This window comes from Neltuma alba, unplaced genomic scaffold (assembly GCF_004799145.2).
Source record: "Neltuma alba isolate B1F8T4 unplaced genomic scaffold, ASM479914v2 tig00010110_pilon, whole genome shotgun sequence".
Taxonomy (NCBI): Eukaryota; Viridiplantae; Streptophyta; class Magnoliopsida; order Fabales; family Fabaceae; genus Neltuma; species Neltuma alba.
The window spans coordinates 630,624-655,653 of record NW_021635062.1 but is presented as its reverse complement, the minus strand read 5'-3'; the positions used below and the strand labels follow the sequence as shown (position 1 = coordinate 655,653).

The 25,030-nt window shown below is 36.9% G+C and overlaps 1 pseudogene; it reads left to right on the top strand.

The window, feature by feature from the left end:
• The window catches only part of LOC114754209 (uncharacterized), a 159,416-nt pseudogene that overhangs the window by 11,351 nt on the left and 123,035 nt on the right, over window positions 1-25,030 (top strand).

Sequence of the window (25,030 nt, the reverse complement as noted above, 5' to 3'; positions counted from 1 at the left end):
CGACGAAAGTCACCAGTCTCTGCGTGTGTTGCTCTCGGGATTGTTTCACCGCGGCAAACTTATGTTTGGCCGCGGCGAAACGTCCTTCTTCCCGTTGCTTTTCTTCTCGGGCATGGTTCGTCGCGGCGAACGTGCCGTTTCTGCGGTGAGCCGTTTCGTTTTTGCCGAGTTTTTCGAGTGGTCTTCCCTTTTTGCCCCCCTTTTCCTGTCTAACCCATGCTTATCTCCTGAGCCCCTTTTGGTCCTTTCACACCCCCACTCCATTAAACCCCATTCATTCCCCTCTAAATTTCAAAACCGTCGCCCCCCTCTCTTAAACCACTCGGCCCCTCCATTTTCCTCTCCCTTCCCCCTGCTCTTCTTCTCCTTCGAAACCGTCGCACGCCCCCCTGCTCTTCTTATTTTCCAGTCGACGCCCTCCCTCCTTCTCTACTTAAAAACCGTCGCCCCCCATCTCTTCTCCTCTCCCTTCTTTCATTTTTCAGTTCCCTTTTTTCCCCTGCTCCAGCCGCGCGTGCCGTCGCCTCTCTCCCTTCTTGGTATGTTCTTCCTTTTCCCTTGTTCTTTCCTTTAGTTTAGTGTAGTTTAGTGGTTTATTAGTTTATTTGTTCTGGTTTTGTGCTGTTAGGGTGGCTTAGTTTGTGGTTAGTTTGTAGTTACGTATACTGGAGGTTATCTAATGATTCATAGTGCATTGTGTTTTTAATTAATCTCTTTGCTTAATTTTGAAAATTTTTAGTCCTCTGAAAACCTATGAATCATTAACTAACCATTTGCTACTGTTTAGGTTGTAATTTTGTTCATTTCTGGGTTGTTTAGGTTGTAGGTGTTTTTGTTGTGTTTAGTATTCTTATTGTGTGTTGCTTCAGGAAAATGCCTCGCACCAAAAACCCTGAACCTTTACCCGTGTCTGATTCTGAGTCTGACTCTGAGGGACCCATAACCTATGATGACATCTATAAGGTAGTGGACAAGCGCCCCCTCCTTAGGGAGAGACCCTTTCCCCTTGAACCATCTGACCATCCCTTTGTCCAAAGACTCTAGGAATCCCAAATGCTTGAATTGGCTCGCCCACGAGCTAATGGTAATGATGTCTTCGTTCGTCATTTTTACACCTACGCCCGCCTTCATGGCATGCTATCCATTCCCTTCCGTGGCAAGCATGTGAACTACACTTTCACTGTTTATAACATAAGAGACCACTACCGGCTTCCTGAAGTCCGTCATTCTCAGTACCCTCATTATCGCGATAATTATCCTTATGATGAGATTGTCCAGACCCTATGCTGGGATGGTGCCACATGGCATCGTCCCCGCACTGCTGAACTGTACTTAAAACGTTCTAATTTTCAGCCTGAGGCAAAGCCGTGGCTACACCTAGTCTGCAATAACATCCTACCCACTTCCCACCTCCAGAACCTCCCCGGCAACGGCGCCACTTGAAAGAGAGCCTTAATTGTCGTTCGCTTAGAGGTTCTCGCTCAAAAATTTATCCAAGCTATGCAGTAGTGCAAACTCGGGTCGTTCTCTTTTGGGAGCCTAAATTAGATGTCTAAGTTAGATTAATGCTATGCAGAGTAATGAAAAAGGGGGTTTTTGGTGTTTTTAGCCATTAATGAAATGCCCAAAACTAAATGCAATTAATTCAAATCTAAGTTACTATGTTTTTGGATTTTTCTAAGATAGTAGTAATGAAGTGAAGTTAATGATATGTAATCTCTTGAATACAGTTTTGAAGCAATCATAGTTCAAAATAATTTTGGGAGTAGAAATCACCAAGTTTTCTAAATGAAAACCTTAAAGAACTCTTTAAGTCTAGGATCTTAATCAATGTCACCCATTTCATAAGATCCTATTAAGCTCACTTGGTGTGTGTATTAAGATTAATTAATGCACTTGGTTAAATGCAAGCCAGATCAACTCAACAATCACACATTACCATGCAAGACAGAGAGTATCAAAAGAGTTGCATAGAAACATATATGTAACCACATATATTGAAGCTCAAATTCAACATTAACTAATCCAATACACAAAATGATCATCCAGAATTGATTACAACCATAATCAAAATAGTTCAGCCCAAATTTACAAATCCTAGACCTAGAAATTCATAAATAAAGAACTAGAACTTATAGATGAAGCTAACTCCCCTTTGAAGCTCTTGGAACTCATGCTTCTTCCACCATATTCAAGAGTTGAGAAGCTTAGCTAGTCATAACTCTTGAATCAACTCCAACTAGGTATTGTTCTTCAGCCATGGCAGCAGCAGATGGAAGAAATGGAAATGGGATTAGGGTTTCTGAGGTGGAAAAATGAGAGAAGAGGATGAAAGATATGAAGGTGGAGGCTGAATAATGGTCATCTCCCCTCATCATACCCAAAATAGGGTTTCTAACCCGAAACTTACATGCATGGGTCGGTTTCTGGGGATGGGTAGGTCAAAATTTCCCGAAATGGTCGGGTCTGAGGTTTGCTGCTTCGAGAGGTTTGCCGCGGCGAAACATGGCAGAGAGACCTTTCTTCACGGATGAGTTTTTGCCGCGGCGAAGTGAGATGTGTGCCGCGGCGAACTTAGGCAGAGGGTCCTTTCTTGCTTCTTTTGCCTTGAGTTCTTCAATTCTGGCCCAAATCTTTAGTGTCCTACAATAAAAAAAGTAACAAATTGAAGTATCAATTGTCCTAGAAGTCAATTGAATCCAATTAACAACCAATTATGACAATTTAATCATCAAAATGACACTAACTTAAAGTAAGAACTATAAATCTCAGTTAAGCACAATTTTCATTAAAAAGGACCAGAAAGTATAACAAAATCATGGATAATGATATGAAAAGAAACTAATATCTTGAGCTCAATCAATAGTAGTAATGTAGTGGAAGTTAATGATATGTAATCTCTTGAATACAGCTTTGAAGCAATCATAGTTCAAAATAATTTTGGGAGTAGAAATCACCAAGTTTTCTAAATGAAAAACCTTGAAGAACTCTTTAAGTCTAGGATCTTAATCAATGGCACCCATTTCATAAGATCCTATTAAGCTCACTTAGTGTGTGTATTAAGATTAATTAATGCACTTGGTTAAATGCAAGCTTAGATCAACTCAACAATCACACAATACCATGCAAGAAAGAGAGTATCAAAAGAGTTGCATAGAAACATATATGTAACCACATATATTGAAGCTCAAATTCAACATTAAATAATCCAATACACAAAATAATCATCCAGAATTGATTACAACCATAATCAAAATAGTTCAGCCCAAATTTATAAATTTTAAGACCTAGAAATTCATAAATAAAGAACTAGAACTTATAGATGAAGCTAACTCCCCTTTGAAGCTCTTGGAACTTATGCTTCTTCCACCATATTCAAGAGTTGAGAGGCTAAGCTCGTCATAACTCTTGAATCAACTCCAACTAGGTATTGTTCTTCAGCCATGGCAGCAGCAGATGAAAGAAATGGAAATGGGATTAGGGTTTCTGAGGTGGAGATGAGAGAAAAAAATGAAAGAGACGTAGGTGGAGGTTGAATAATGATAGTCTGATCTCATCATACCCAAAATAGGGTTTCTAACCCGAAACTTGCGTGCATGGGTCGGTTTCTGGGGATGGGTAGGTTAAAATTTCCCGAAATGGTCGGGTCTGAGAATTACTGCTACGAGAGGTTCGTCGCGGCGAAGAATAGGTTCGCCGCGGCAAACATGGCAGAGAGCCTTGCTTCAACAGATGATTTTCGCCGCGGTGAAGTAAGATGTTTGCCACGGCGAACTTAGGCAGAGGATCCTTTCCTGCTTCTTTTGCCTTGAGTTCTTCAATTCTGGGTCCAATCTTTAGTGTCCTACAATAAAAAAGCAACAAATTGAAGTATCAATTGTCCTAGAAATCAATTGAATCCAATTAACAACCAATTATGACAATTTAATCCTAAAAAATGACACTAACTTAAAGTAAGGACTCTAAATCTAAATTAAGCACAATTATCATTACAAAGGGCCAGAAAGTATCACAAAATCATGGATAATGAGATGAAAAGATAATAATATCTTGAGCTCAATCACTCCTCTTTTGAGTGATAATTCTTTTAAGACCTTAGCATACTTAGGAATCTTTTTAATCAGGTCAAGCAAGGGTATATTCACTTCTACTTTCCTAAATGTCTCAAGCAACTCATGATCATGCCTCTCCTTATCCATTTTAACATTTTTTAAATAAGCATGAGGGAAAGGTAGTTCATTGATGTTTACCTCCTTACCTTCCTTGCTTGAGGCTCCGTGATTGCTTGGCTCAGATTCCACAGCTTTACCCTTACCATCATGTTCTTTTGGGGCTTCTTTTAGCTTTAGTTTCATCTCCTTGGAGCTCTCATAATTCTTGACCTTTGAAGATGCTTGTGGCAGCTCATCACACAAGATTTTCTCATCTATAGCTTCATCCTCCTCTTCTCTAAAATTCACTTGCTTCCCACTCCTAAGGGTAATGGAATTCAAGCCCTTAGGATAAATAACAGTATTGGAGGGGATAGCACCACTGCTCCTTGCTTGTTGCTCACTCATGTTGTTAGACAACTGAGTTACATAGGATTTGATGTTCTCAGACTTAGTTTCCCACTGTTCCATCCTCTTTTCCAAAGCACTAAATCTAACATCATTCTTGGATGAATCTTGTTGAATTAGTGAAGCTAAGGAGTTGAACTGAGTAGCGTTAGTAGCCCTTTCTTCCTTCATTAAAGCCATCATATTGTGTAGGAGTTGGTTGGTATCATCCTTGGGTGGGACGGTTAAGGCTTGAGATTGGTTTAGGAACTGGGTTAAAGATGGACCAGCTCCTCCACTCTTTTGAAATCTGATTGGAGGTCTACTATCATCATTCCTCCAACCCAATCGAGGGTTTACTGATTAAACCCATTTATTCTATGTTATTTCATAACATTTTAAGGGTTTTTATCATAGGTTTTGGTTCCTTTTAATGATAATTGTGCTTAATTTAGATTAAGAGTCCTTACTTTGAGTTAGTGTCTTTTTTAGGGTAAAATTGTCATAATTAGTTATTAATTGTATTCAATTGATTTCTAGGACAATTGATGCTTCAAATTGTTGCTTTTTATTGTAGGACACTTGAAAATTAGAGCCAAGATTAAAGACCAAAGCATTACACAATATGAGAGTTTCCAAGAAAATGCTGTGCTGTAGCAAAAAGTCTAAAAATGTGCATCAATGGCTATTCTGGAATAGTTCGCCGGGGCAAACCTTTTGGTTCACCGGGGCAAACTTTCAAAATCTCACTAGAATACCTCTCTGGAATAGTTCGCCGGGGCAAACTTTTGAGTTCGCCGCGGCGAACCTCTTCGTATCAGTAACGTCAGATTCGGATCCAGAACGTAAAAATAGACCTTCTACTCATATGATTCGACCCAAATGGACCCCAAAAGCCCTTAGAAACCCTATTTTCGACCTATCACTCCATTCTATCATCTCCAACACCTCTATTCTCTCATCTTCTTTCCTCTCCACCTCCATCTTCTTCCCTATCCATTTCCTTCACCTTTCCTTCACTCCATCTCATTTCCTTCCATTCCCAGCTGCCATGGTTGATAGATTCACTTTGGTTGGAGTTTTTCTTGAAGCTATGGAGGGCTAGGGTTTATCAACTCTTGAAGAATGGTGGTGTGGCATGAGTTTCCAGACTTCAAAGGGGAGTTTAGTTTCAGTTTTCAATTTTTAGCTATGATGTATGGCTTTCTAGGTCTAGGAGTTGTAAATTGTTAGTTAAGAACTTGGGATTGTTACTGTAATCATTGGTTAATGATTAATATTTGTAATTTGGATTGATTGATGTTGAATTTTGTGCTTAAATATATGTAGTTGCATATATGCTTATTGTAACTCTCATGATTCTCTCCTATCTTGCATGGTTATGTTTCGGTACTGAGTTAATTGTGTGTTACATTGAGCCAATTGCATGATCATTCCAAATTTACACATTAGGGAAGCTAAACAAAGTTTTTATTAATGAGTTCATTAATGAAAGCTTTGGACTCATTGAGTTAATGAGGTTCTTATTAAGAAAACCTAATGGATTTGTGAAACTCCCAATATTTAAGTGAACTATGATTGCCATCAAAACCATTTTCAAGAGATTTCCTATCATTCATTTCCATTCCATCATTATTATCTTAAAACACCAAAAATATAGTATCTTAGGTTTGTTTTCATTGCATTTAGTTTAGGCACCATTCATTTAAATCTTAAAAACCCAAAACCCCATTTCATTGCATTGCATGGCATTTAGTCTAGCTTAGGTAATTAATAAAGGCTCCCAAAAGTGAAACGACCTGAGTTTACACTATACTACTTAACTTGGATTTATTTTTGATTGAGAACCCCAAGGCGAACGACAAAAAGGCTCTCGTCATTTACCTTCCATCCCTTGTTATAAGTGTTGGAGTAAGGGTCCCACTTTTGATTTGGACGGCCTTGGTAGATTGCAGATACCTCCTCATAATGGCCTGGACATACGCTAGAGATATGCATAACCGAGCCACAAGTCTCACAACTAGGGGCAATAATATCCATAGGGGTTGCTGGTTTATGCACATTCATATTCTTCAATTCCGCAATGATTACAGACAGTTGAGAGGTCATTATGCTTTCTAGTGAATCCATCTTTGATTCTAAAGTGTCCATTCTTCTATTGTGAACTGAAGCAGCTCCCAACTCATGTACTCCTCTAGTATCTCTTACACCATATTGTTGATGATTCAGGGCCATCTTCTTAATCAGATCCCATGCCTCCTCAGCAGTGGAGTCTATCAAAGATCCTCCTGATGCAGCATCCAACATACCCTTCTCTTGGTTCTTCAACCCATCATAGAAATATTGCACCTGTTGTTTATCTGGAATTTGATGATGTAGGCATCTTGAAAGCATGTCCTGAATCTATTCCAATAATCATAGAGAGATTCGTCATAGTCTTGCTTGGCAGAATAGATCTCCTTCCTCATTGATGAAGTACGAGAAGCCGAAAAGTATTTCTCCAAGAATGCTTTCCTTAAGTTCTCCCAACTGTGATATGCATTAGCTACGTGTCTTAGAAGGCTCATATACCACTCTCTAGCTTTGCCCTCCAATGATAGGTGGAAAACCTTCCATAGCACTTGATCTAACGATGCTCCCACACGCTTCATACTTTGGCAGATCATAGAAAGGGATTGCAAATGAAGATATGGATCTTCTCCTGTCAAGCCATGAAATTTTGGAAGGTAGTTAATCAATAATCCTTTAATTTCAAAATTAACTTTAAAATTTAGACAAGCAGCAGTAAATAGGTCAAAATTGACATCAGATGTGGTTGCTTCCCTAATTGTTCTTCTTATAGGGTTTCCATTATTTTCTCCCACTCTCTCTTGTTCTCCATTCCCTCCATTGCCTCCATTCCTCACTTGGTTGGCATTGGGGTTAGGATTAGGGTGGTTAGGTGGTAAATCATCCATTATCTCTTGATCAGTAGGCTCACTCTCACTATTAGATAGGCTAGATTCCACAGAAATGTTCTCTTATTCAACCAGTAACTCACTTATCCCCTCAACTCTTTTCTCTCTGAGTCTTCTCTCAATCTCAGGGTTATAGGGCACAAGTTTTTCTTTTCGTGGCATGCAAGAAAAGAGTCACAAGAGAAAGAGCAAACAAAATTGACTTACAGCACACAAAGTCAGATAAAAGTATGAGATGTGATGGATGCAAGTGTAAGGATTAGTATGAGTATGTATGCACAGAGAAAGAAGCAAAAAGTGTAAGTTTCAAAACTTTTCAGAATAGTTCGCCGCAGCGAAAGGTGACAGAGGCGACCAGATAGCTGAGTACAGGAAGTTTGCCGCGGCAAAAGCAGGAGTGTGCTGCGGCGAAGGTATCCTGAGAGGAATTCTTCGGTTTTTCAAAAAGTTTGCCGCGGCGAAAGGATAGGTTGGCCACGGTGAACTGTCACAGAAAGCTTATCAGATACTAGACGCCACTGATGCAAGGTGAAAATGCTGAAAGTGTAGAAAATTAGTATATTTGTTTGTATTTCCAAAACTTTTGATGCTATGCAAGATGGAAACCTATACTATGAACAAATATGCAACTAAACTAACTAAAATGCAACCTAAAAGGATCAAAACTTTAATTGACAACCTAATGACACAAGCTAACCTAGAGAACCAATTTCTTGGTTCCCCGGCAACGGCGCCACTTGAAAATCGCCTTAATTGTCTTTGTTTACACCTTGGGGCCAATTTCAAAAATTTATCCAAAGATTGTACTATAGGCACAACCTCGGGTTGTTTCACTTGTGGAGTTGAAATTAAGATCCTAGATTAACTAAATGCCATGGTTATGCAAATTAAGCTGGAAAAGGTTGGGGGTTTTCATTGAGATTTGTAATTAAGATAAAATGTAATAGAATGTAAATGTATTTTTGGATTTTTGGGAGATTAAGATGAAATGGATGGAAATCAAGTACTGAATCAATTGATAAAACCTCTTGAAAATGGATTATTGGTAATCATAGTTCTCTTAAGATGTGGGAGTTTTAGAAATTCATTAGGTTTTCTTGATAACAACCTTAATAACTCATTGAGTCCAATGTTTACACTAATGAACTCATTAAGGAAAACATTGTTAAGCTTCCCTAATGTGTAATTAAGAATGATTAATGCAAATGGTTCAATGCAACAGAAAATCAACTCATCATCAAAACATGACCATGCAAGATGAAGAGAATCAAGAAAGCTACAAAGAACATATATGTAACTACATATATTGAAGCATGAAATCCAAAATTAACCAATCCAACTACAAATATGAATCATCAACTAGTGATTACATATCAATCAAAGTCTTTCACTAAGAATTTACAAATCCTAGACCTAGGAATTCATAAATACATAGCTAAACTAAGATGAAACTGAAACTCCCCTTTTAAGCTCTTAGAACTCATGCCAATCATCCATCCTCAAGAGCTCGAGGAAGCCTAGCCACTCATGGGTGCAGAAACATCTCCATTGAAATTGACTCAGTGTTGCCCATGGATGAAGATGATAGTGGAAGATGAGGGATTAGGGTTCTGGTGGGAGAGATGAGAGAAGATAAAGAGAAAAAGGTGGATGGTGGCTGAATATTCGTGTCTGACTTCACTCATACTGAAAATAGGATTTCTAACCCGAATATGACGTATCAGGGTCAGTTCATAGAAGTGGGCAAGTCAAATTTTTCTGAAATGGTCGGGTCTGATTTTGCTGATACGAGGGGTTCGCCGCGGTGAACCATGGTAAAGAGTTTCTTTCCTGAAGGCAGACGTTCACCGCGGTGAAGGCAGAGTGTGCCACGGTGAACCATGGCAGAGGCTCCTCTTTTTGCTCTTTGTGCCTTGCGTCTTCAATCTTGGCTTAAATCTCAGGCATCCTACACTGGAAAGCAACAATTTAAGGCATCAATTATCCTAGAAATTAATTGAATACAATTAATAACTAATTATGATGATTTTACCCTAAAAAAGACACTAACTCAATGCAAAGACTCTTGATCTAAAATAAGCTCAATTATAGCCAAAAGAGCTAGAAAATGCAACAAAACCATGGATGATGTAATGAAAAGATAAGAATAATTTGAGCTCAATCAGTTTGTTCAATGCTTGGAGAGGAAGTTAACTTCAAGGCTAAGGAACTATCATTGGTTGAAGGAAAGGGGAGTAATATGTTCTCTCTTGAACTTCATAAATTGATTCCTTCTATTGTGCAACTACCTACACTTGATTTGAAACCCTTACCACCTACTTTGAAATATGCTTTCCTTGAGTCTAATAAACAACTACCTGTTATAATTGCTAACTCACTGTCTGAGAGTGAGGAAGAGAGACTCTTGTCTGTTTTGAGGGAGCATAGAAAGGCAATAGGTTGAACATTAGTGGACATACCAGGAATTAGTCCTGTTGTGTGTACACATAGAATTTTACTGAGTGAGGAATTAAAACTAGTGAGACAACCCCAAAGACGATTGAACCCTCTCATATTGGATGTAGTTAAGAAAGAAATTCCTAAATTGTTGAGTACTGGGATAATATATCCAATTTTTGATAGTAAGTGGGTTAGTCCGGTGTATGTTGTGCCAAAGAAGAGTGGGGTAACAGTAATAAGGAATGAAAGGGATGAGTTAATTCCTACAAGGGTTCAAAACTCATGGCGTATGTGCATAGACTATAGGAGACTTAATGATACAACACGTAAGGATCACTTTCCTATACCCTTCATTGACCAAATGTTAGAGAGACTAGCTGGTAAATCACATTACTGCTTTTTAGATGGCTTTTTTGGTTATTTTCAGGTACCCATAGGCCCCGAGGATTAGGACAAGAGGGAATTTTTAGGGTTTATGGAAACCAACTCTAAAAATTCAAGAACAAAGATGGAAGCTTTAAGGGGTTTAGAGGTTACTTGATTTATGTTGTTGATTTTTCATGTGGAATGGTTGATGATTCTTGCTGCCATTTTTACGGATTGCCATGTTAGAGTTTGGCATTTATGGAAGCAAGAAAGAAGAACAAGAAAATCAAAGAGCATTGGATTAAGGTAGTAAGATTTAATTGACCTTAATGTTGAATGTTGCATTGATTGCTTTGCAATTTCATGTGCTATTATTATGTGGCTGAACTAAATGATGAGGATGATGATGATTATGTAGCTATACTCCTTGGTTTATGTGCCTCGGCTATTGCATGTTAGAGTGCAACATGTATGAGGTAAAATAGTTCCCTATTAATAGTAAGAGGTTGGAATGCTTGTAATTGATGCATGTTAATGTTTTGGCTGATTGATCTTGCTACTGGGATTTTCAAAAATCTCATCCCCCAAATATAATGTAACATTTTAGGGCCTGTAACTCTCAAGAGCAAGCTGCAGATTGGAGGCTAAATTATAGTGATACACCATAAAAATTCGTGGACATTTGGTGATGTATAATTATCAATGGTTGGTGCAGTAACCCCTAAGCAGGATGTTAGTTTAGAGCCATGTTTTATTTATTTACCGAACGAATTTCTACATGGAATTTGGTATGGTTAGAATTGACGTCTTGATCTTCAAATTCATAGCAAGCACGTTAAAAATGGCCAAGTATACGATTTTTAATAATTTTTCAAAGTTAAGGTTTAGAATCTGGAAAAAGGGTTTTTGGCAAATGGACAGTGTTACCTTTCACAAAAACCTGACGCTTTTTCCTAAGGAATTGGATCATAAGATTATTTTTCCTTGAAAAACAACTTAAATAGCTTTAAATAGAATTTTGAGCCACCCTATTTTGATTTTTTTGGAATAAGTTATGAATTTTTGAAGTTGGGCTAAAAAACTGGATTTTTACCCGATAAACAGTAAAAATCCGAAAATCAGCGTTTTCATGAATTTTAAGCCCAAGACCATCCAATGTGGTCTAAAATGGTTTTAATTAAACCCTAAGTGGATCTGATAGTAAGGTGTGACAACCGGGGCTAGATCCAAAGTTAATGGCCATCTACTGAAGCTCTACCATGAAAATCAAAAGCCTCCTTAATTCCCTGGTCGTTTCTTTCCTTCACTCATTTACATGCTTTTGCTTAATTATTGATCTTGCTATGTTTTATGTATTGTATATTGAATGAGTGTGGGGGAGAAACCATTTCAGTAGTATAGTAATGTAGTTGTTGTTTGAATTCAATAAGACCCCTTGCAAGTTATGATCTCTATCCTATCTCATTTTGTGCTTGTTGGCAATATGGTACTTGTAATGAATTATATGAATCAGATTGATTGAGAAATCTTGTTTGTAGTATACTGCTTAATCATGGACTTATTGAGCACCTTTTGATATCTTTTGATGCACTTTAAAGTTTTTGAAGTATCCAGCTACCTCTGTTGTTTGTGTGTTGTGTTTCTCTGTTGTTTGGGTGTTTCTGTGTTGTTCTGCGTGTCTCTGTGACACTTCACCGCGGCGAAGTGGTCCATGTCTGTTTGGTTGCTCTCTGTGACCTTTCACCGTGGCAAACTCCAGCCTTCATCACGGCGAAGGTCACCAGTTTCCGGGTGTTGCTCTGGGGATGGTTTTGCCGCGGCGAAACATCCTTCTCTCCCTTGTTTTCTTCTCGAGAATGGTTCACCGTGGTGAACCTATGCTTTCACCGTGGTGAACCCATCATTTCAGCGCTGATCAGTTTCCGTTTCAACCCTATTTTCCTTATCAAATTCCCTTTTTGCCCCCATTTCTGCCTCACCCATTTCCGTCTTTTCCCCTCCCATTCTATTAACCCCCCCTTTTTGCCACTTCTCCTTCAGTTTCTCTGCTCAGAAGAACCATCGCCCCCTACTCCCTTTCAAAAACCGAAACCCCCTCTCTGCCTTCAACCTTCAAAACTGTCAGCCTCCCCCCTTCTCCGTTCCTCTCCAGCGCCCTCTCCCTCTCTCCTCTTCTCCCTTTATCTCTTCCTTCTTCAGTTTTCAGTCACCACTCCTTCTCTTCCTCTATATTTCTTCATTCTGCACTGAAGCTCTCTCTTTCTCTCTATTGTGATATGATTCCTCTCTTCCTTTGTTCTTTCTTTTGATTTAATTGTGTTTAGTTGTTAGTCTGTTTATTTGTTCTACTATTGTGTTGTTGGGTTGGGTTATTTTTAATATCAGTTTATGGTTATGTAGCTCTTAGGCTATCTAATGATTCATGGTGCATTTTGTTTTTCTTTAATCTCTTTACTTAATTCTAAAAGTTTTTGATCAACTGAAAACCTATGAATCATTAAATAGCCATTTGCTACTGTCTAGGTTGTGATTTTGGTTTTTCTGGGGTAGTGTTTGTTATTGTTTGTTTGGTCTTTGTTTAGTGTATTTTGTTTCTTGTGTTCAGAGTATGCCTCGTACTAAGAACCCTGCACCTATGTCTGAATTCGATTCAGGGGATGAGTATACCTTTGAGGAGTTATACTAAAAGATTGACCAGAGACCTCTTCTCAAGGAGCGACCTTTTCCCTTCGACCCCCCTGACCACCCTTTTGTCCGCCAGCTCTATGCCTCCCAATTGACTGGTTTGGTCCAAGAGCGTTCTATGTGTAATGACGCTTTTGTTCGCCAATTTTACACCTATGCCCGTTTCCATGGCTCTATGGTCGTCGACTTCCGCAATGTCCTTGTCCGCCATTCCTTTACTGCTGACAACATCCGTTTCCATTACCGCCTTCCCCCCTGTCGCCATTCAGGTTATTCGGCTTACAGAGACAACTACCCTTTTGATGATGTGATTCAAACCTTGTGTCATGATAGAGCCACTTGGCATCGCCCCCGTACTTCTGAGAAATACCTTAAGCGATTCGAGTTCCGACCTGAGGCTCGCCCTTGGCTGTATTTTGTCTACAACAACCTAGTACGCACCACCCACCTAGCCAATGTTCCTAAGCGCCAAGCCCTTTACATCTACCTTCTTATGACCGGCCGATCCTTTGATGTAGTTAACACCATTTACTCAGCCCTCCATAATGCCATAAACACCCGTAAACTCACCAACAGCATCATTTTTCCCCACCTAGTCACTGACCTTTTCCGCGCTGCCAATGTCCTTGAGTATAACAATGACAGTTACTTTGAGCCAGCCCCTTTGTTTCATTATGACTGCCTTAACAGCGTGTCATTGGACCTCCTCTACCCATCCACCCTGTGTATGATGTTGGCGCAGTGCATGCAGCCGGAGCACTAGCTCTAGAAGCTCAAGAAGAATAGCAAGATCCAAAAGCTCCTGAACCTGTCACCTTAGCTGATGATATTGATGAGCTGGCAGACCATGTCCACCAGTTGCGAGTCACCCTCCTCCGCGAGATGAAGAGGCAGAAGGACTGCGATGCTCTGTATGATCAAGACCGATGTTATCGCCGTTGTGTGGATACTCTGATTGCTGACCGGTTGAACTTCATCCTACCTCTCGAAGAGGAAGACCCTTAAAGCAGAGCTGGGACATCTGGAGCAGGCACTTTCGGTGTAAGACCCTTTGGGTCTGGGGCGGATGATACTGGGACACAGCAGTAGTTCTTTGTTTGTTGTTTGTTTCTTGTTCTTTATGTTTCTTTTTAGTTGGTGTAGCTGGTTACTTGTTAAACTTTTTGGATGTTGCATTGAATGTTGTTTAACTGATTGACTACTGATGGCCTTTTTCTTTTTACTGTTTCTCTTACATTGGTCGTAACTTCTATTTTCCTTTTCCTCTTTATTTTGCATGCAACCTATCACCTTCTCCCTTCTTTTTGTGAATTTGATGTGTTGTGCTTCAATTTCAATTGGACTTCACAACTTCCGATTCACTTTGTGATTTGTTTGCTTGTAGTGCTTTAAACATTAAGGACAATGTTGTGTTTAAGTGTGGGGGAGGGACCTATTGTGGATTCTAGCAAATAATTCTCATGCATCCATGCATCTATTTGATTTTGAGGTGTTTTTTGTAACACCTTACGTTTACGACCTTATATTGTGCCAAGTTAAGACATTCGGAAGCGCAATTTAAGGTTACCGGGTTGAAAACCTGAATTTAAAAATTTCTTTTCTCGCATTACTATTCATTGTAACCTTAAACTTGGCATAACTTTGGAAAATCATAACTAATTCTAGAAAAATTGAAACAAGGTCGTTCCAAGTCTTACTCGAAGCTCTTAACATCATCTATCAAGGAAAAATGACCTCAGGTTCCACTTTAATCAGAAACGCATTCGCTTTTAATTTCGAAAAGTACTGTTCATTTGGTCATTTTTCTATTTTCCAGGATTTTTGCCTAACTTCGGAAAGGCATAACTTCTTACACAGAGCTCTGATTGTAACGCTTTACCACTCATTTTAAAGGGAAAAATAAGATCTATTTTCATGCCAAATTTCAGGGAAAAAGTCAACCATTTGACCAGGGTCTTTGTTGGTCAAAGTTTGGTCAAATCTAGACCATTTTTATCCCCTTTTTCACTAATTCTAACAGCATTTCGTTTTTCACTATAATCATACCATAATCGCATATAAAGCTACTCTATCATTAATATACATTCAAAAAGGTTATCATATCATGTGTTCATGATCAGAGTATGCTTACATGGCTTGAAAGAGAAAGGTTCAAAACCGTATAATACAATACATAATTCATAACTTCCTCAAGCCATGATTATTTCCTTTCCCTTCTCCTTGGCAGTAGTGGCACCTAGGATATCATGTTATAGGAGGAATGAGATTTCATAGAAATCCCAGTAGCATTGAACATACAACCATCAAGTCAACATGCATAAGATGTCATGCTACATGCAGTAAAATAACATTTCTAGTCTTTATGCCATGCCATAACCATTCTGTATCCATGTCATCATATCATGAAGCATATAATCATTCTGGTCACAACTCAATCATGTAAGAGCCAAGGCATACATTGCAAGGAGTTCACATCATCTGGGCATAAACATTCTCATGGCACATAAACACACATAGCAGAAACACCAAATGCAGATCAACAAAATAATTGCAAGTTCACGCTACCTCACTTCCACGCTTAATGTTTCCTCCTTGTTTCCTTGCTTGAGATCCTCCTAGGTTTCCAGAAAATTGCCTATCAACCATACAGTAAGGGTATGGTAAATTTCATATCCAGTATATCATTCTTTCTCAATATAATGCTACCCTTGTGCCTTTTAATTTATAATTTCTGTATACTTTTCCTAAACCTTTGACTTTGGTTTGACCAAGCCTTAATCCTCAATTAAGGTCTTGGAATTCTTCCTTAATCCATGATTAATCATGCTTTCTTGGTAATCACTAACCCTTAATCCTTAATCCAATATTTAATTAAGGTCCTCAAGTCACATAGTCATTAGTACAACATAATCTTCTAAGATTAAGTCACTAATCCCTTATGGATTAACCATTAATCATTCTCTAATCAACATGATTAACCATTAATCATTCTCTAATCAACATGATTAATCACTAATCATTCTCTAATCAATATGATTAACCTTTAATCATTCCTTCAATTAGCATAACTAATCACTAATTACTAATTAATCAAGGTAGCTAACCTTAACTACTTACTAATATTTAATCAAATAACATGATTAATCTTAGCTATCACTAAACCATAATTAATCAAGGTAATTAATCCTAATCTTCCTCAAATAAATAATTAACTAAAAATAATTAACACTTAGGGAGGTAAACGTACCTTAATTAGCTCTTAATCGGCGATTAGAGGTGTTTAACCTTGCTTTCTCCCTTTCTCTCTCTTCTTTCTTCCTTTCTCTCTCCTAGAACTCAAGAACACAACATTCCCTCACTACCAAACCACTTTGGCCGAATTGTTCATGGAAGGGGGGTATTTATAGGCTTTAACATTTCAAAATTCCAAAAATGCCCTTCGGGAAAAAGATGCGATCTCGGCCGTCCATTTTTTTCTACTTTACACATGGACAAATCTTAGGGCACACACCATAAGAAGTTGACACATGGATGGACACCTAATCACCATGTGATTTTCATGTGGAAATAAAATATTATTTTAATGTTTTGTCTCTTATTTCCCTTTATGCCCTTGAACAATTTGGAAAATTCCAACTTTGTCCTCCCCCTTTATTTTTGGCCGAAATATTACTCTTAATATTGGAAAAAAATGACTCATCCAATAATCAGTGCAATCCACTAACTATTTGTGTATTTCCGGTCCGATTTTCCAACAATCCTGTCCAATTTACTGTCACAAAATTTTGATTTCAACACGTCATTAAATTCTCCTCATTCCAAGGGTAATCCATGATTTTTCTCAAGTTTTACATCCCTCTATAACTTTCTAAATTTTATTCTGTCAAAAATCACTATTCTACCGATAATAATTCGGTAATAAATATTCTTTAAGCTAACCTCTGTACATCCAAAGGTGGGAAGTAATTTTATAAATTAGGATAATATGTCACATAATTTATCCCTATTTTTTCTTGAATTTTTGAGGCCTCTATATATTTTAAATAATGGAAATTGGCTAATTTTCCTTAATTAACCAAAAATTCCAATAATTACAAATAATTCCCTGATAAATTATTTTTAATCTTATATTCATCTTCTAAGCCTCAAACATTATTTGTACCCTCCTTTCTATTTTTCATAATTTCCTGGGAATTTTCAGGAATTTTGGACATTATTTCCAATATTGCCCTTTCTTGACCGATCTTTTCAAAAATGACCGTTATGTCCCTATCCTGATTTTTTCCTCATAGCCTGGATCCTCTACCAGTCTACTATACTATTTGGCCTTAGTCAGTCACAAATCATTCATCAATTAGAATAAAATTATCAGGGTGTGACATTTTTGAACTGATAAATTGGTTGAATTGTGAATATTTTCAACTTAGTTTTCTGAAGAGTTGAAAATTGCATTGTTTACTGCTCTCTGTCACCTTTCGCCTCGGCAAACATCTGATTTCACTGCGGCGAAACCCCTTTTGCCAACGTGAATGTAACTCTCGACCACACTTTGCCGTGGCCAACTTATGTTTCGCCGCGGCGAAGCAGGCCCTTTCTCCAGGATTTGCTCTTTGTAAGCTTTCGCCGCGGCGACCCCATCCTTCACCGCAGCGAACCCCAAAAAAAAAAATATATATTTAAAAAAATATATATGTATAAAAAAAATATAATAATATTAATAAATAATAAATGCTTTGCAATTTCAGTTACTCTTCAGAAATTTTTCCTGGCTTAGATTCTTTGTGCTTTTAAAAAAAATTCCATGCTTTTAAATGAGGTTTGAACTTGGACTAGTTATTCTCATATTTTTGACAGATAGTAAATGATGATATGCTTTGAAATTAGGACTATGTGGTTTTTAACCCTTGAGATTGATTAATTGAGATTTTAGCCTTGTTGGAAGGATTTTTGGGCCTAAAGTTATTAAATTGAGTGAATCTGCTTATTTCATATTTCTCTAGAACCTGTTTTAATTCTTAATCGAAGCTTAGTGAATCAATTTTTGTAAAGATGATAGAGGCATTCAATTTCAAACCCTCACTTCCCAAACACAAACCCAATCATTTTACCATTACAAACCCCTTTGGACCTTTATCTTGAGTACATGCATGCAATTATTTTGTCATTATTGTATCCTGTTAAAAAAAACAGAGAGTTGCTTTAAAAAAAAAAGAAGAAAAAAAAGAAAAAGAGAAAAAGAAAAGAAAAGAAAAGATAGAGAAATAAAAATAATAAAAATAAAAATAAGTAGCTTCTCTCCTTATGTTTGTTTAGGATAATTCTGTTTTAATAATTTATATGCTTGTACTCATTTATGTTTTCATTCTTATTCCATTCATTTCATTTGGCCTTCATTCAAATTCTGACCCCTAAAAGTCCTCTTGATTTGCAAAGCTTGTTTCCCGTGGTGGAGAGGTAGAATTATTACAAGCCTATGGTAGAAAATGGATTGAGCAAACTTAGAGTGAAATAATCCCAAAACAAGTGAGTTAAGAGCGAAACACTTATTTGTGAGATAGATCTCTTTTGATCAATCTTTTGAGTTAATTGTCCATTGTGCTTATTTTCTTAGCATATCCTTGTTTTACTGTTGTCAACTCTTGTGAGAATTTCTTACTAATATTCTACTTTCATCTTTAAGCATGGTAGTGCTTCTCTTTGTGCTGGTATCTCTTTGAATTATCTTTGACCTTTGTCTAGGAGTACAAAGGACTATGTGTGGGGGAATTTGATTGAGCTCAAATTATTCTTATCTTTTTATTAATTATATCATCCATGGTTTTATTGCATTTTCTGGCTCTTTTGGTTATAATTGAGCTTATTTTAGATTAAGAGTCCATGCATTGAGTTAGTGTCTTTTTTAGGGTAAAATCATCATAATTAGTTATTAATTGTATTCAATTAATTTCTAGGACAATTGATGCCTTAAATTGTTGCTTTTCAGTGTAGGACACTTGAGATTGGAGCCAAGGTTGAAGACTCACGGCACACAAAGCAAAGAGGAGCCTCTGTATTGGTTCGCTACGGCGAACCCTCCATATCAGCACATTCAGACCTGACCATTTAGGGAAAAATTGACTTGCCCACTTCCATGAACCGACCTAGACACGTCATATTCAGGTTAGAAACCCTATTTTCGGTATGAATGAGGTCAGACATGGAGAAAGAGCCACCATCCACATTTTTCTCTTCATCTTCTCTCATCTCTCCCACCAAAACCCTAATCCCTCACCTTCCACTATCATTTTGATCCATGGGCAACACTGAGTCAACTTTAATGGAGATGTTTCTGCACACCATGAGTGGCTAGGCTTCCTCTAGCTCTTGAAGATGGATGATGGGCATGAGTTCTAAGAGTTTAAAAGGGGAGTTTTAGTTTCATCTTAGTTTTAGCTATGTATTTATGAATTCCTAGGTCTAGGATTTGTAAATTCTTAGTGAAAGACTTTGATTGATATGTAATCATTAGTTGATGATTTACATTTGTAGTTGGATTGGTTAATGTTGGATTTCATGCTTCAATATATGTAGTTACATATATGTTCTTTGTAGCTTTCTTGATTCTCTTCATCTTGCATGGTCATATTTTGATGATGAGTTGATTTTCTGTTGCATTGAACCATTTGCATTAATCATTCTTAATTACACATTAGGGAAGCTTAACAATGTTTTCATTAATGAGTTCATTAATGTGAGTATTGGACTCAATGAGTTATTGAGGTTGTCATCAAGAAAACCTAATGAATTTATAAAACTCCCACATCTTAAGAGAACTATGATTGCCAAGAATCCATTTTCAAGAGGTTTTATCAATTGATTCAGTACTTGATTTCCATCCATTTCATCTTAATCTCCCAAAAAATCCAAAAATACATTTACATTCTATTGCATTTTATCTTAATTACGAGTTTCAATGAAAATCCCCAACCTTTTCCAGCTCAATTTGCATTACCATGGCATTTAGTTAATCTAGGATCATAATTTCGGCTCCACAAGTGAAACGACCTGAGGTTGTGCCTATAGTACAATCCTTGGATAAATTTTGAAATTGGCCCCAAGGTGTAAGCAAAGACAAGTCAAGGCGATTTTCACAATTTCTTTTAGGGTCTAAATGGCACTGATATCCTCATCTTATTGAGTTGATTGATGCCAAATATGGGGACCTTCACTTTAACTTCTCCAGGCTCAGGGGATGCAATGTTATGCGCTTGGAGTAGATAGGTAGCCAATTGAGGATATAGAATAGGTGTAGACTTGGACTTATTGAGAACAAAGTCCTTTATCTAACTGTAAATCAAGGCTCCTATGTTGATCTTCTATCTACTAATGATTCTGACCAATAGGAGATAGTCATCTTAGTTTAAATGTGAGAAGCTGCCAGACTTATTCACTATGCTCCTTGAGTAAATTAGTGGATTATTCGATAATAATCACACATTTACTTTGGAGGAAAGTTCAGCTCCCCAGGTAGTTGTCACTCTGTATCAGGATCTTATAGGCTTCTATATCATTCATGTCACCTCCTCTGACATGATCCTACATCCTTAAAAGCTCATTGATCTTTACAGAAGTAAAATTAATGGTTCTGCCTTCGAGTTTTGTTGTGAGGTAATTGCTCACCAGATTATCTTGATCATTATACTCCTCAACAGATTCCATGTTGCAATAAAATCTCTTGACCACCTCAGGATAGTATTTGCCACCAATACTCAGCCAATTAGAGTAGTATTCTAAGGGGTTACTCAAATCTAATCAAATTTTCTCATTATTTTTTAAACTTTCCAAATTCACAGAGACCACAGGGTAGAATTTTGATGTTGCAAAATCTGCCTTAAACTTTATCATATTCACATCTCTATCCAGATTTCCTACCAAAAATTCATATAGTTTAAATTGAATACCTTGGGCAAGATTTTTCTAAGACACACCCTCATTGGTTCTCTATTTCTTGTGCCTTGGTTGTCTAGGTACCGAAATATTCAACACTGTGTCCATAGCTTTTTGATTTGAGACTTCCTTATCAGACTCGGTCTCTAATTCCTCAGTTACTACTAGCAATTTTGACTTTGCTCATGAAGACCTTCTCTGTGGTTGCTCAGTGCTCTCAGCTCAGCTTTCTCTGATTTTAAGCACACCTCTCTTCTTCGAAGAATCTTGTGTGCCTTTAGGTCTGTACCGCTTTTTCAAATTTGTCTAAGTTATTTCTTTAGACTGTGCTTGCCTCTCAATGCTTTCTTCTCAGTCATTTCCTACGTGCTTGACTCTCGCCGTTTTTCATCCCAGAGAAGAAATTTGAGAGAATGTTTGATGGTTTGCGAGTTTAAAAGGTTTGGCAATGATCAAGAGGGCTTAGGAAGTGATTTCGAGTAAAGTACAGCGGTTAATTTAATAGAACAATGGATTTTGATCGTTGCATGAAATAGGGGAGAAGGTTTATCGAGTTAGGGTTCTAAAAACTAACAGGATTTTTCAAATTCTGAACATTATAAACTCAAAATTGATCGATCAAGTTATCGATCAATGCATGACTGGCCACATGTTTGATAAATATGAAGAATAAACAAGAACATTGAGAGCAATTATCAATCAAGTTATCAAACAATGAATAATCAATCATATTATCGATAAATGTTAAGTAAAAACTCACATCTGGTCTGGTTTGTCGATCATTTGATTGATTAACAATTTATCAATCAAGTTATCAATAATTCTTACCTATTTGACTGAGGGTTTCATGCTATTGTTTATTGATGTGTTGATTGATAATTGAGTGATCAATCAGCTAATTGATAATTCTCCTTCCACTATCTCTAGTCAATTCCATATGCCTTGCTTATCGATCAGCTAATCCATAATTCGGGTTTATCAATCAGGTGATCAATAAATTATGCCATCTTCAATATATAATTATCGATGCCTTTATCAATCACATCATACTCTGTTCACCTCTATTTTTCAACTACCAAACAGAGCTTCCTACAAAACAAATTTCTATTCACTCTAATGCTTAAGTTAGTTTTCTGATCATCAAAACTTTAAATCTAAATGCTCAAATTAAAAAAGTAATGTGAGATTTCTTACAACTTATTGGGATTTGCCATTACCAATTCTCTTCTGAAGTAATTGAATTTCTGTTGATCGAGAGGCTTTGTGAATATGTCTGCTATCTGATATTCTGTGGGAATGAATTCTACCTTCACATCTTTTTTTTGGGCATGGTCCTAAATAAAGTGATGTCGAACATCACTGTGCTTGGTTCGGGCATAGTGAAATGGATTCTTGGACAAGCTAATTGTGCTTGTGTTGTCACACAGGATTGGGATTTCCTTCAACTTGATTCCCAAATTGATGAACCCTGTCACTAGGTAATCAAATTTATACTACGAGAACGCAGCAGGTGAGGCAATACCTAGGTCATTCTTCTCAAGGAGCCTTAAGTTGTTGATTGAACCTGATTATTCTATGTTATTTCATATCATTTTAAGGGTTTTTATCATAGATTTTGGCTCGTTTTGATGATAATTGTGCTTAATTTAGATTAAGAGTCCTTGCTTTGAGTAGTGTCTTTTTTAGGGTAAAATTGTCATAATTGGTCATTAATTGTATTCAATTGATTTCTAGAACAATTGATGCTTCAAATTGCTTTTCATTGTAGGACACTTGAAAATTAGAGCCAAGATTGAAAACCAAAGCATTACACAATATGAGAAGTCAAAATATTGAATTTGGAATAGTTGGTTGAGGCCAAGAAAATGCTGTGCTATGAAAAAAAAGTCTGAAAATGTGCATCAACGACTATTCTGGAATAGTTCGTCATGGCAAACTCTCAAAATCTCACTAAAATTCCTTTCTAGAATAGTTCACCGCAACCAACTTTTGAGTTTACCGCGATAAACTCTCTTGTATCGGTAACATCAGATTCGGATCCAGAATGCAAAAATAGACCCTCTACTCATATGATCTAACCCAGATTGACCCTTAAAACCCTTAAAAATCCTATTTTCGACCAATCACTCCATTCTATCATCTCCAATACCTCTATTCTCTCATCTTCTTGCCTCTCCACCTCCATCTTCTTCTACACCCATTTCCTTCACGTTTCCTTCACTCCATCTCATTTCCTTCCACTCCCAGCTACCATGGTTAATAGATTCACTCTAGTTAGAGCTTATCTTGAAGCTGTGGAGGGCTAGGGTTTATCAACTCTTGAAGAATGGTGGTGTGGCATGAGTTTCCTGACTTCAGAGGGGAGTTTAGTTTCAGTCTTCAGTTTTCTATCTCTGAATTTATGATTTTCTAGGTCTAGGACTTGTAAATTCTTAGTTGTACTATTGGATTGATACTATAATTGATTACATTTGTAGTTGGATTGATTAATGTAGAATTTTATGCTTAAATATATGTGGTTACATATATGCTTCTTTATAACTCTCTTGATTCTCTCTTATCTTGCATGGTTATGTTTTGATACTGAGTTGATTGTGGGTTGCATTGAACTAATTGCATTAATCATTCTTAAATTGCACATTAGGGAGCTTAACAATGTTTTTATTAATGAAGTTCATTGATTTAAACATTGGACTCAATGAGTTATTGAGGTTGTTATTAAGAAAACCTAATAGGTTTGTAAAACTCCCAATATCTTAAGTGAACTATGATTGCCATCAAAACCATTCTCAAGAGATTTCCGATCATTCATTTCCATTCCATCATCATTATCCAAAAATACTAAAAATATAGTAGCTTAGGTTTGTTTTCATTACATTTAGTTTGGTTACATTTCAATTTAATCTTAAAAATCAAACCCCCTTTTATTGCATTGCATGGCATTTAGTCTAGCTTAGCTAATTAATAAAGGCTCCCAAAAGTGAAACAACTTGAGTTTGCACTATACTGCATAACTTGGATTTATTCTTGATTAAGAATTAGTGATATAGTGCAAATTGAGAAATGAAAACATAGTTCAAAGTTGTACAATGGATAGTGATATAGTGATATAGTGCAAATTGAGTGATATAGTTCTTGAGTGATATAGTGAAAATTGGACTTTGGTAAATGTATATGAACTTGTATTGATACTCATAAGAATTGCTATTTGTTCAAAGTTGATTATTTTAGTTCCATTGGTCACAATTCTTCAAGCTTTCTTTTATAGTGACTAAGTTAATGTATTGTGATTAATCTGGAGTACAATTAATCTTTCTGTATGAGTATTTGAGATTTAGCTTTGTTGGAAGATTTTTTGAGCCTAATTTTCATTCACAGTGAGTTACATCCACTTACGTCTTCTACTTTCTAGAAGTTGTTCCAATTCTTAATCGAGACTTAGTTGCATTGATATGATGAGCATGATAGAGGCATTCTTTTCTAAACCTCTACGTCCCAAACACAAACCCTCACAATTTCATACATTGTTAGCCATTTAAGCCTTCATCTTTTCTTAAGTGCCATGACATGCATTATATATTCAAGTTTCTAATATTTTTACTATTACATTCATGATGTGTTAAACTGTGTCTTCTTGGGTTTGGAATTGCCCTAAAAAAATGAGAATAGAAATAGCAAAAGGCAAAGAAATAGAAGAAAATATTTGAGAAAAGCTAAAGAAAGAAAGATCAAAATAAAATGGTACTAATAGAATAAATCTTAAAATAAGGTAATTTATTAGTGGTTTGAAGAACAAAGTTGTGCTTTAAGAGATTAGAGTAGATGTTAGTTGGAAACCTTTTCTAAAATGCTTGGTGCCTTATCATTTCCTATCTTTTCACCTCATTTCTTTTCAATTGGCCCTTTCGATTATCATAACCTTAAAAGTCCTCTTGATCATTGCATTCATGTATTAAAAGTAGAGAGGTAGGATTTTAACAAGCTTATGGTAAAGTGTTGATTAAGTGGATTTGAGAGAGAATTACCCGAACTTGGTGAGTAGAGTGAAATAGTTTATATCTTGAGTGTTTTCTCTTTTGTTCATTTTAATTGCATTGACTACTCTACTTTAATCTCTTC